Source organism: Camponotus vicinus, unplaced genomic scaffold, assembly GCF_025532165.1.
Source record: "Camponotus vicinus isolate PSW18456_S1 unplaced genomic scaffold, iyCamVici1.0 SCAF_1, whole genome shotgun sequence".
In the NCBI taxonomy this organism is placed as follows: Eukaryota; Metazoa; Arthropoda; class Insecta; order Hymenoptera; family Formicidae; genus Camponotus; species Camponotus vicinus.
In genome coordinates, this window is record NW_028141945.1 from 24,899,472 (window position 1) to 24,914,398 (window position 14,927).

A 14,927-nucleotide genomic window follows, 5' to 3' on the forward strand; every position below is an offset into this window, starting at 1 on the left:
TGCAAAATTATATTTAAACATTATCATATAACATAAAATATTATATTTTTATACAAAATTACTTTAAACTCTTGCTTACGAATCACTTTTTTTATTTTAAATGTTCTATACTCTTGTAATGGGTACTTTATACATATATAAACATTAGTTATAGAATAAATTAAACATTACTAATTATATTTTTATTTAAAAATTTTAAAAATCCGTTATAATTATATATATTTGCATGTGAAAAATACATAAAAATGCATAGAAAAATATAATGATAGATATAATAGTATCTATTCTTAATATAATAAAAAGATATATTATCTTTGAAGATTAACATCGTCTTCGTATATAAAGTGAAAATATACCAGAAAATATATTGTAACATTGATATAAAATGTTATCTATATTTTAATAAAAAAATAGCAATGCTTATCTTTAGCTTAGAATTACATTTACTCGACTGATATTATTTCTGGGTCATTAATTCATTTGACTTCTGCAAAAAGTAAAATTCATCGCATATATACAAATATAAAAAATATATTATTACATTATTTTTATAGATAAATTAAAGAGTGTTATAGTTTTACACTGTTTTCAAAATATAAATATCATTTTGCTAATATCTAATTCATACTTTGTTAATTTATATTTCTACAATGTTTTCGTAATGTTGCATTGCAATTTGCAATATTGCAATATTGTTGCAAAGTAGTTGTAACATTCTGTGCTGGCATAGATATTATAATATTATGTGCTAATTTTCTTAGATATGAATAGGCCTAAAATTTAAAAAAATTAAATTTTTGTAATAAAGTTATAAGTAAAAATAAATTTGTAAAAACATACACACACGAAAATATTAAACTTATATTTTTGCTTAATATAGATATTTCGAGCACTCCTGAAATAATACCGAAAAAATATTACTTATTATTATTGATGTTAAGTTTTATCGTTATAATTACTATAATCTGCGTCTGCTACTTTTATTATTGTAAGTATATTTGATGTAGGTATCGACTTAAATTGTAAATTATACATATATATCTGATATAATATCTAAGAATTTACTGAAAATAGTAATTTACTTATATAAAACTAAATGAATAAATTTACTAAAAAACGAAAAATTTTATAATACGTATTATTACATAATTAAGTCGAAATTTTGTAACAGTGTATCGTCAACGCAGAAGTAATAATGAACAATTTTTGTCTTCAACAATGACCGATATAGAATTGGAGATTCTACATGAAGTATCTTGCCGAAACACTCAATTCAATATGATTTACAATCCTATGTTACATTATAATCCGGATGATTGTGCGATAACTAAAATCGCACGTAAACAAATTACATTTACAAAACTTATTGGTAGCGGCGCATTCGGAATGGTAAAAATTAATTTTTTCAATATTTCAAATTAATTTCTGGATCAACAAACCAGATATGTATTTTCTAATAAAGATATAAATTACATGAATTTTTATAATAGATTTTAAGTAATATAAAATTTAGATGAGACAACAAACATGCACTTTATTATATATTTTTCGTTGAATTATTTAATATAAAGTAAAATATAATATTACTTGACATTAAACTATACATTTTCTTATGAAGTACGTATGTAAATTTGTGTGAAATATTTCGCAGGTGTATCAAGGAACTGTGAAGAACTTAGAAAGATCGGGCAGAGATATCCGTTGCAATAAAAACGGTTCGAAAAGATGCTTCTTCCCATGAGAAAAAGAAATTTTTAGAAGAAGCCAGACTTATAAATCACTTTCGACATAAACATGTATTAAGATTGTTAGCCATTTGTTTAGATGGGGATTCTCCGATACTAATATTGGAATTGATGGAAACTGGTGATCTGTTAAAATATTTGAGAGATTGTCGAAATTTGCAAACGTCAGATTCGCATGCTCTGTGTTTGCAGGATTTGCTCGCCATGTGCGAAGATGTTGCGCAAGGTTGTTGCTACTTGGAAGAATTGCGTTTCGTACATAGAGATCTAGCGTGTCGAAATTGCTTAGTATCCACGAGAAATCGCGAGAATCATGTCATCAAAATTGAAGATTTTGGACTAGCTAGAAATATCTACAAGAATGATTATTATCGCGTGGTAAATACAATTATTAAAAAAATTATTGATTAAAAAATGAATTCTTTTGAAAATACTTTCCATTTTTTATCATAATAGTATTGTGCATTGTTTCTTTAAGTAATATAAAATATAAATAATTTTTATTTATATATAGCAAGAGATAAATGAACGTTTTTCATTTTACACATATTCTAAAAATGAACAACTTGAACCAGAAAATTAAATTTTTGTTAAAATCATGTTTTAGAATGAAGAAGGTTTCCTTCCTACTCGCTGGATGGCACCCGAATCTTTGATGATCAAAATATTTACTTCTCAAAGCGATGTTTGGTCATTTGGGGTATTAATGTGAGAAATTACATCGTTGGGTGAGCGACCTTACACTGCCAAGACTAATGAAGAAGTGATAAATTATGTACGTGCTGGAGGCAGGTTGCCGATGACTCTTAACTGTCCGTCACCATTGTACCAGTTGATGCTGCGTTGCTGGAGTGCAGCGGATGCTAGACCAAATTTCAAATTTTGTCTGAAAAATATTATAGCATTAAGAGAGAACATGGAAGATACCTTACTGAGTCCAGTCGATACTATTTAGCCGATATAATTAAATTAATGTCTATCTTCTTTTCCGAACGATTCAATAAATTTTAATGTAGGAAAAATATTTCTAGAATATCTAAATTAATTCTGTTATTTTCAGGTTTAATCTTAATATTAGATGTATCAATGAAGATAAAAGAAATTTTTTAATTTTACCTTCCATAAAATTTTGATTATTAAAAAAATAACACATCCGTTTTCATTTTGTACGTTTGTGCAACAACGCAATATAATGATATATCTAATTTGTGTTTTTAAGTAATCGAAGCAAAACCTAATGATTGCGATTATATACAGGGTGTCCCATTTTAACTTGGACAGTAAAATATCTCAAAAACTAAGTCCAGCAAACAAAAATGTTTCAGACAAAAGTTGTATGGTTTCGAGGTAGCCATAAGATGGTACCATTGGTTTGACCTTGAAGAGTCATTTGAAGGTCACGTGAAGGTCACTTCAATTTTTTTAAATGGAGCACCCTATATATTTTTGCACATTCTTGTAGCTTATCTCGAGAGCATTCAAATTTCCAAAACACTATAATTAAGTACCTTTTCGTTAAGTACTTTTTGAGGCTTGAAATAATTTCTTAATTTAAATAAACCGTAAAATATCTTATAAAATATTCATTTTTCGATTATCTTACCTTAATACCTTTACGTACAAAATAATGAAAGGAATCAATTGGTGCAAAGAAAACACATAGTTGTTTCGAAGAAAAAATATGTAATTTGCAATTAACAATTCCATATTTTTTCTTAAAAACAACTATGTGTTTTCTTTACACCAATTGATTCCTCTCATTATTTTGTACATAAAAGTATTCAGACTCTTCAAGGTCAAACCAATGGTACCATCTCGAAACCATACAACTTTTGTCTGAAATATTTTTGTTTGCTGGGCTTAGTTTTTAAGATATTTTACTGTCCAAGTTAAAATGGGACACCCTGTATATATGTATAAACAATATTTTTTTCAACATGGAAATATAATTAATTTTCGACATTATGTATGACCGATAATTACAAACTGATTGTAAAATTTATGAGTGAAAGAGGAAACGCGAATAATATCCTCTATAATTAGTTGTGAATATATAAATATAATAATATAATTATTTTTGAATTTATAACAGTTATCATGCATGAATTTTTTACATCATTCGAGATAAGTATATACATAAATTTTATCTTTATATTTAATGACTTACTATATATTCAAATTATATTGATGGTTACTAAAGTATGCAGTTGTAAAAATGAACTACATTTATTGTTCTATCTCCATTAACTATTTAATAAAGCTAACAATGTATAAATATATATTTACACACAAGTATGATGTATCATTTCGAAAAAATTCTTGCACGTATATATATCTTTGTTGGTGAGTAAAAAGTTTTTATAAATTTATAAAATGTTTGAAAATACATCTTTTATTATGCATGAATTTAAAAAGAGACCGTTATATATTAAAGTTTAAATTATTAAAAATATTCTTATGCAGAATGTCTCTTTAATAATATAAAAACATTTTTGAAAATAATAATGTATATCATTTAATATATGAATGGACTAAATAAGTCACAAAGGAGACCGAAGCATCACAGAATTATTTTCAATTATATTTCACGTAATTAAAGTGTTTATAGCGGCAGAAAGAGGGAATTTGATTGGATGCACTGGTACATAATAAAGACTGTCGTATATAAAATTACAATAGTAGAATTAAAATAATAAAGTAATTATTATTATAAATTTTTATATTATATTATATTATATATTAAGTATATTATATCAAATTAATATTAACTAAAGTTATATTATATAAGTTATACTATAAGTTATTATATTATAAGGTTATTCAATGCAAATAATGATAATAATAGCTCGTACAATTAATTATATTATTTATTTTAGTTATGTATGCGCTACTGTAAATTTGTACTTATTTATACTAGTGCAAAAACGGTACGGCGTTACGTATTGCTTGATTCAAACTGCATTATGTGAATGTACAGAAAACGTATAAATCATTTTTTTTAAATTCATTATTACTTTTCTTATAATCAGAATATCTTTTTATATAGTAAATGTGCACCTATGCCAAAGAGAAGATACTCAGAAATAAATTAATATAAAAAGTTTAATATATAAAATTCAAATTAAACAATTATATATACATATAATTATTTTTATTTATAGAACTATTTTTGTTTTATACATATATAACTTTTTTATCAAACAATTTTTAAAGATTTTAATTCTAGATATATATTATGATCGTGACCATAAAAGGAAATCTAAAAACATAATATTAGAAGATAATAACTTGCGATTCGTTAAAACTGAGTTTTAAGGAATTTATCAAAAATATATGTATATATATGAATTAATATCAATTCAATTAGCACATCAGAATTAGTAGAGTGAGAAAAACAACTAACTGAGGATTTAACGGGAACCGATTGAGTGTAAAACGTTTACGAAAAATGCAAATTATGTTTGGAACAATTTTATGTGTTTTATTGAAAGGTTTAATACTGACAAAGGCAACTATCACGCCGAAGGATTATACCACTTCAAACAGCCTCCAGAAAGAAAGTGTTTCCATGTGTCCGAATTTAAATTTCACGCAGGTAAGAGATATTTTTCGCTTGATTAAGAAACAATTGAATGTTATTGAAGCTAGTAGTGTAACTAGAAATGAATGATAATAAATTATATATTCTATCTATATAATAAGAGAGAGATAAGACAAAATAAAACAATTCAATATAAAAGAAAAAAGTATGTACAATGTTGTAAAAGAAGATGGACAAAGTTTCGAAATTTTGTTTACAAAAAAATGGATGTTATATAGTATATTAAATTTAATTAAAACGGTATTTTAAAATTTGACTGTATTATTTTGTCTCTCTCTCTCTATATATATATTTTCTTTTATCTATATATATATATATATATATATATATATATATATATATATATTGTATATATGTAATTATTATTTATAAAAATAACAATTTTTAAAATTAATGAAGTTTTCTGTCTACTCTCTGCTACATTAATATATACATACGATGACACTTCAACAGATTTTTGTTATTTTTCTTCAATTTTTAAAATTTCTTTATTTTTCTAGATTTTTATAATAATATTTATTGATATATAGTAAGCTTTATATTAATGTAGATTTTATTTTATGAAATTAATTTGGAAAGTTAGCATCATTTCTTTGTGTTAAGGATAATTATATAACGGAACAGAGCTACTAAATATCGAGATAGAAAATCTGTCTAATAAAAAAATCATTCATCAAACATTCTTCAAATTGTATCTATTAACGCTAATATTTCGATCGACAATATATTCAATAACAATCGCTAGAATTTATACTAATTTTCATTGTACATATATCAATTTATATACAATTATATGCACATATTTTTATCGAGGCATTATCGGTTTATACTGTCGGTTTATACTATCATTTCCAGGATTTGTTTGTGTTAAAAGTATAACGACATTCGAGAAAAAACTTGACAAGATTATAAATAAAAGAATTTATATAATTCTATGACTAATATTTAATAACTGTAAAGAAACAATATTTTTAACCTTTTTATTCTTGAAGTACAAACATTAATAAAACTTTAGTAAAATCGGCAAATTTTTGAAAAAAAATTTGAGTTACGGTAAAATTGGAGAAGAGTTAACTAACCTATCATGAGAAAGAATCAAATCGTTAGACAAAATTGTTTTAATAATTGCAAAGAGTTACACTTTCGCTTGTACTATTTGCTAAAAGCTGTTATGAATCCTCATTGACTCTTGTTAACCTATTGATCGATTTTCTTTTTGATATGAGTTATGTTTGATATACAAGATGTCTTAAAAAAAAAATAAAAAATAGATTTTACAATATGAATAAAACTACATCGTATTTAATATATGTATATCAATTAGGAATGGTATATATCAAATCAGTATTATTAAACCAACAAAAAATGAATGACAATTTTTTGTTTCATTTCATAATTTATATAATTTATCATTAATTTATCATTAAAAGCACCAAAAACAACCGCGTTTTTGCTTTAATGGTATTTACTTAATTCTTTTCGTATGTTATTCTTTATGAAGAATATTTCAATGTCTGAGAAAAGTGATCATCATATATTACATTTCAAATCTGACCGGAGTCATTCTGATAATATGACTGTGAGAAATGAGCGAGAAGTCGATGAGGTTCCACTTGCAAATATTTCTATGATCCCAAAACTTATCGATAAGTTGCAAAAAAATGTATAAAACATTAATAAAAAAATCTACGACGAAAAATTGTAAATATTTAAATTCAAGAGAGAGTGGAAATCAAAGGTAATTATGCATAAAAGAGACCCCCTCTCCGATTTGCTTTATTTTTAAATATGTTATTGAGGAGATCTTTCCAAGTAATTTCGTATATATATATAAGGGTCGGACTCAAATAGTTTTGGAGATATAGGCTGAAAAAGGATAAAAAATACAAAAATAATTTTATTAGAATATATGTATTTGTAAAACTTATATATGTGTTTGTAAACTTTGCTTTGTTTTGCAAAGTACATGCAGGGACACCGTATGTTCCGCCCTCCTCCCCTACGGGGGGGGGCTCCACTTTCAGAAGATATAACCGAACCTAACCCGTGTCTGAAGTGTGGAATATACCTGGCTTCTCATAAAAAGTTACAAACAAATACATATATTCTATTAAATATATTTCTTCTTAAACATATATGATATGGTAAAATTATAATATCTACATTTGCGACTTTCCACGCGAATTTTTGTATTTATTATTTTTATCCTTTTTCAGCCTATATCTCCAAAACTATTTGAGTCCGATCCTTATATACGAAATTACTCGGGAAGATCTCCCCTATAACATATTTAAAAATAAAGCAAATCGGAGAGGGAGCCCCTTTATGTATTATTACCGAAATATTTAATCTTTAAATAGAGATCTTTAAATAGAAATAAATTTGATTGCACACACAATGCTTTATAAAATTGTAAAAACCATAAAAGATGAATAGAAAATTTTAAATCAAAATTAAATTGAATAAAAAGGGCTAAAAAATCACTAACGCAGGAATTCTTTTGCGCAAATATAATTACAAATTTAAGTATAATATTGTTCAAATGAAATTACATATGTAACAATATAAAGAGAATAGACAAACATTTCGATCTTTTCCGGTTCTTTATTAATGTCAATAATAATAATAGAAATAAAACGTGACTAAAATCAAGCACAAATGATGTGGAACCAAAGTCACATATCGTATAGAAAAAACGTTAATTTCAATATAACGGACGCAACGCATAAATATAAAAGCCAAACTATTGAGAAATTAAAGATTTCGCAATTATAATAATAATGTGAAATACAATTGTCCGCACGCATTATTAAATAAAGAAATAAATCTCTGCAATTGCAGAAAAGAAGCTAGTTGCTCGCTTATCGATGTTGTGCCAGATCAAGTTCAGATAAAAAAAACAAACAGGATCTACGTATAATAACAAATTTTTTTTTACTATTACGTAAAGGAATTTAGATGTCCGTTACACTCTGTGGATTCTGTTTACGTTTTTTTTTTATCTGGACTCGATCTGGCATGAGAGTAAGAGAGAGAGACATCGATAGCTCCTTTGCTGCATTTGCAGGGATTTATTTCTTTATTTCATAGTGCCAGGGGACAATTTGTATCTCACATTATCATTATAATTGCGAAACCTTTAATTTTTCAATAGCATTTGTATTTATCCGTTATGTTCAAATTTACGCTTTTTCTGATTTTTTAATCTTTTTATTAAATTTAATTTTTTTATTTAATATCATACACTTTCTATAAAATTTAATTAGAAAATTGTAAGAAAATAAATATATTTAAAATATATTTCCCAGAAGATGTAATTATTTATGAAAGGTAAAAGGAATATTACATAAGTAAATCTTGAAACAAATATATGTAAAAAAATGTGTTCTTAATTGAATATTATTATTAATTAAATATTATGTATAAATAAACATTTATACATAATCATGTATTATTGCATATTGTAAAGTTGAAATATTAAAACAAAATACTATAATTTTATATTTTATCAAATATACTTTTTAGTCATGGAATCGAAATAATAAAAATGAAGTACTAGTAATGCAAAAGTAAAAAAAATTTTTTGAAATTTATATTTTGAATAATTTAAAATAAATTATATAAGAAAAACATATTTTTAAGCATGCATTAATCAAAGACAATAAAATACAAGATAACTTTTATACTCATAAATTAATACAAATATTAGATAAAGAAAGAAATTCTAATCAATGATAACAACGATTCATGAACACAATAACAAGTTTTCTTTCAAATAGCTTAAAATTGGTCGATGAAGCTTATTATGATTGATCTTTTAGACGCATTAAAATTACGGTTTTACTAGATTTTGTTTCTTTGCTGTAAATCGTATTTAATTGTAACATAAGAAACGAGTTCAATATGCAATAAAGCAATAGGCACAATTTAAATTAATAAAGAAATAACATAAATTTACTTTTCGATTATTTTTTTTAAGAGAGTGCTTTATTAAGCGATGAACATAAATCAAATATGAAATAAATATAAAAAATTAGTATAAGAAACTTATAAATAAAAAGTACTTGCGCTTGTTGACCGAATAAGAATAGACACATCTGATGTCCCTCACATAAATCCTTACCTATCACCTTGAACGTTGCACAAATTATTTCACATAAAAATGAAAAAAAGGAAATTTATTATATTATTAAACTTAATAAACTTAATAAACTTTCTTTTTCTTATTTTCATTTGTACTTCTCGATTATAAAGTAAGATATACAATTTATCATATACATAAAATATTTATTAATATGCAAAGATTTTTTTATCAATAAATAAATCAATTTTTTTATCAATAAATAAATCAATCAATAAATAAAGAATAAATAAATAAAGAAGAAGATATCCCCGGAATACATCCCGATCGATTACCGCAAAACCTGACACAGGTGAAAAAATAATTTTTTTAAAAGTTCAATATTAATATTTTTTAAAGAATTTTATAAAAATTTAATAAAAAAAACCAATATTTTTTGATATTTTTATTTATTTTTTTTAAAATGTCAAAGAGCGTGGTTGACAAGGAAAACAAAACCAACGACTCTAATAAAAAACTTGATAGAGATAAAAGGAAAACAAGAAGTTTACCGATTCGCCCTGCAAATATTACCAAGCAATCACCAAGGACTAAGACGAAAAAAATATGTGAAAATGCATAGATAATAAGTGAGTATAATTTTTATTACACGCCTGATTTCTTCCTTCACATACACTACTTATCATCTTGGAAAAGATTATAACAAATAAACACTAGGTGACAAGTTTTGAGAAAAAAAATATAATTATCGATTTCTTTTTCAAAAATTTATTGCTATGTGTTATTTGTTACAATCTTTTATAGGGGCTTAAGGCTCATTTTTTTATGTTGATGTTCTTGTTTTCCAAAATGATAACAATTACTTCATCGGGCAAATGTTATCATCACAAAACATTCACCATTCACGAGAAAGCTCGCAATGGATGTTATTTACTTTTCTTGCACCACTAATTTCGATTATACACTTATATGTATAACTAATTATGAATATGAGTCCAGTAAAGATCTAGTAAAGATAGGGATGTATGTGGGAGGAGGTCTATGCGCCCATTTGGTAAACGAGCGACAGAATCCATTCGTGGCAACGGCATCGACGCATTTCCTGTGAAGAGAGCATTCACACATTTTTCAGCTCAACGAATAATTGCTAGAAAACAATATTCGTGGACTAGAAAAATATGTGAGGTACAAGTGGCTGGATCGGGAATCGAACCCGAATCTTTCGCTTTCGGGGCAACTGCTCTAGACCATTGAGCTATCCAGACCTCACACCTAATGCTGCCTTTTAACACAGTGATATGCGACTCTAGAGCGATGTTGGTATCTCGCTCGATGGATGCAATGCCGATTGCCACGGAGGACCCCTGAAAAGTCGCTCGCTGACCAAATAAGTGCCGGTGGAAGTATTTGCGTGCAATACATGCTGGCTTCCGACTGGACTTCCGTGAGAAACGGCACCGACGAGCACAACGCCATAGAGCGACCACGTCCATCAAGATCCCTCTAGTAAATAACAATATCTCCACTGTGCCAATACCAGTGGCGGATGGACCCTAAATAAGGCCGTGGCAAGCCTCTAGGACAAAATTTTATTGTAGCTTCTAGTACTGTTATGGTGCATCTGTAACATGCATTCAATGGTCCATATTCTGAATTCTTTTTTATCGATAAAAGTGCCTCTAAGAGTGGCTTACAGCCAATCAGAAGGCTTATAAGCCACTTTTAGAGGCACTTTTATCAATAAAAGAGGATTCAGAATATGGACATTCAATATATTATACTAAAGAGGCACTTATCTTAGAAATGATTTAAAGAGTTTAGTTTGCCACCAAAGATACAGATTCGGCGGTCCTGATTGGTTAAAAAAATCAGACAAAAATAGGAGCAGATATGACAAATTCTTTGAAAAATAATTTCTAAACAACTCTACTCTCTTTACTTCTTAAGGTTTATATAGTTTTATGATTTTATTCAAATATTATTTTAATGGAATTTTTTTTGCTATTTTGACCGTTATTTATATATTCGTTGTGATAATCTTAAGAGAGTAAGATCAGTAAATTCCATTAGAGCTCGATTGCTCGATAAATCATAATTGACATCGAATGAAAACGTTTCTACCGATATCAAAAATTCCAAGACCTTCCATTTTCAAAAGACGCTCTGAGTTGTAGGAAACTTTCAGTAAATTTTCAATTCGCGTTATATTTTTCTAATTAGCCAACGAAGGGCGTAAATTGAAACCGGGAATATAAATCAAAATATCCATCCAGAAAAAAAAAATTTTGTCTGAAATCATATCGATATATTCGACATTTTGACACGCTGAGTGTCTATTATGATCTTATTTAATGCACACTCAGTCTTGGAGATTTTTATTTGCTTCATGCGGTTGCGTTGTTAATCTGAAATTTATATTATAGTGAAAGTATTTTAAAAATTTAATTGCGCATTGTGGTTTGGCAATTACTTAAATTTTTACACATATTTACATACAAGTTCTTCACATGGTTACAAACCAACATTCATTATCGTAAGTACAGCCGTTTTATTTTGTGTTTGCGTTTGTCTTATCAATAAGTAGAGTTCAATTAAAAAATTTTTTTTCTATTTTTTTCTTTTTTTCATAATGCAAACAAATTTTAGATTTTCATAAATTTTTACTTTATCTTTTTTCTTGGGATTATATCAAAATTTTTTATCAAAATTTTTTGCATTTTTTATTTATATTATTTTTATATTTTATTATATCTATTTATTTGTGAAGAAAATTAAAATAAATAATAAGTAAATCATATACGATTACGCAAGGAACCGACAAAGGCGAATATTAGTATTCGTAATTTAATTTTGCAAAGTAAACTTTTCGATGCAAATTTTTAACTTAAGAATATATTTGATTCTTGATCATTTAATTCTATTTTCGATCTTTTCATATTGTTCTTCATTTCAATAGAGATAAAAGAAATTAACTTGATATCTTTAAAATCGAATATACTTTGTTTATTTATAGATTTTGAAAGATTTTATTTTATCCTACATATACCTAATCAGTTAGAACTTAAATTTTTTACATTAGAATATTTCTCTTATTGTTCTGTGAATGACTTGCAAACTTTTATCCGCGACAACGATAATACGTTTATTAGTAGATTTATACGCCACTATAATTCACAGGTTTCATCTTCTATTTTTGAATATAATTATTATTATATGTTTTATTATATGTATTATATTATAAAATTATTACTATATGATTGATAATTTAATAATGTGTTTTTTTACTTTTTACTTTAATTTTTATGTTAAATAGTGACATTCGAAATATTTATAAATTATTTATTAATTAATTAGCCTCGTCACTCTCTCTACTCGATAGATCGATATCCTGTCTCAAGTAAAAGAGATTTAATTCTTTGGTCAAAAAAGAAGCCAATTGTTCAAAACGAACAGAAATAAAATCCACTCTTTCAATCATTGATGATTTCAGGCTTATTTTGTCGATCCGAGTAGTGCCTTTAAGATCTATCTGATTTTCAGAAATTTTTGGAAATTTGTTACGTCTTTCTGATGATTTATTTTTCTCTTGATCTAAACATATTATCAGTAAACTTTTTATATGAGATTAAAACAATTATTTTAGAGCTTCTACAAACTTTGTTACTTAATCTTTATTCTTCTCTTTCTCTAGTCATTTCAAGATCTTCAGACTTTTCCAGACATTTTCAATATCTCTCTTATTTTCACCTAAGAAACTTTTTAAAATTCCGTACTCATTTTAAAGGTCTTAAAATCTTATAATTATAGTATTTTTCTCTAATAAAATTTTTATTTATGAAAAGATTTTTTTTTAATCTATGGAAAGAATCAAAACGGATGGATTCTGTCGCTCGTTGATCAAATGGGCGTAAAGACACGTCCGACCTCCTCCCACATACATCCCTATCTTTCTCTAGAGGCCTGCCCTGGCCCTATCTTATGGTCCATCCGCCACTGCTACTTGGTACAGTGGGGATTTTAGTATATACTAAAGGGATCTTGGGGGATGTGGTCACTCTACGGCGTTGTGCTCGTCGGTGCCGTTTCATACGAAAGGCCAGTCGGAAGCCAGCATGCGAATACCTCCACCGGCACTTATTTGGTCAGCGACCTTTTCAAGGATCCTCCATGGCAATCGGCATTGCATCCATCGAGCGAGATACCAACATCGCTCTGGAGTCGCATATCACTGTATTAAAAAGCAGCATTAGGTGTGAGGTCTGGATAGCTCAGTGGTCTAGAGCAGTTGCCCGGAAAGCGAAAGACTCGGGTACAATTCCCGATCCAGCCACTTGCGCCTCACATATTTTTCTAGTCTGCGAATATTGTTTTCTAGCAATTATTCGTTAGGCTGAAAAATGTGTGAATGCTCTCTCCACAGGATATGCGTCAATGCCGTTGCCACGGATGGATTCTGTCGCTCGTTGATCAAATGGGCGTAAAGACACGTCCGACCTCCTCCCACATACATCCCTATCTTTCTCTGGAAGAAAGAATTAATTATAAAATATTTTAACAGTCTGTATTTTAATCTCTTTAATTTTCTAGTATACATTAAAGAATGAGTTACATAACAGTTACAATAACATATAGTTATTTACACTATCAATTTTTTTTATTACCTTATTAAAATCTTTATACAAAGATTTTGTTTTTACTATTATCTGGAAAAAATGGGTAATTCAAACAATGCATCAATCTGCATGTGTATATAATTATGTAATTAAGTATGTATTAGGTTGGCCAATAAGTCCGTGCGGTTTTTTTACATGTAAATGATGAATATGATATTTGGAATGATATTTGGAGAACATCTGCAATCTCTCGCGTCGTATAGCGTTTATTGGTATCGATTAACGTCTTTACTTTGTCTTGATCAATCTCAACTGGCCGGCTCGAGCGTGGTGCGTCTTGGATAGAAAACTTTCCGGAACGAAATTTTGCAAACCATTTCTGGCACACACGTTCTTTCACGGCATCCTTACCATATACCGCACATATCTTCATAATTCCTCGCTCGTAGAACTTCTTGTCTTTTTTGTCGAAAAACTGTTTTAAGTGCCGTTTGATGTCTTCTTCGAAAGTAAAGCGCCGTCCATTCAAGGAATTTTGTAGGGAGCGAAACATGTGATAGTCCGAAGGAGCAAGGTCTGGAGAATATGGAGGATGCGGTAGGATATCCCAGCCCAGCTCCAATAATTTTTGCCGTGTTTGTAAAGACGTGTCGGAAAAAACCGCACGGACTTATTAGCCAACCCAATATATATATACATATATATATATAAACAAATCATATATATATATATATATATATATATATATATATATACAGGGTGAGCCATTTTAAATAACGCACGCAATTATTTCGGAAACAAAGGATTTTAGAGAAAAATGTTTCAGACAAAAGTTTTATGGTTTCGAGGGGGCCATAAGATGGTATCATTGGTTTGACACTGAAGAG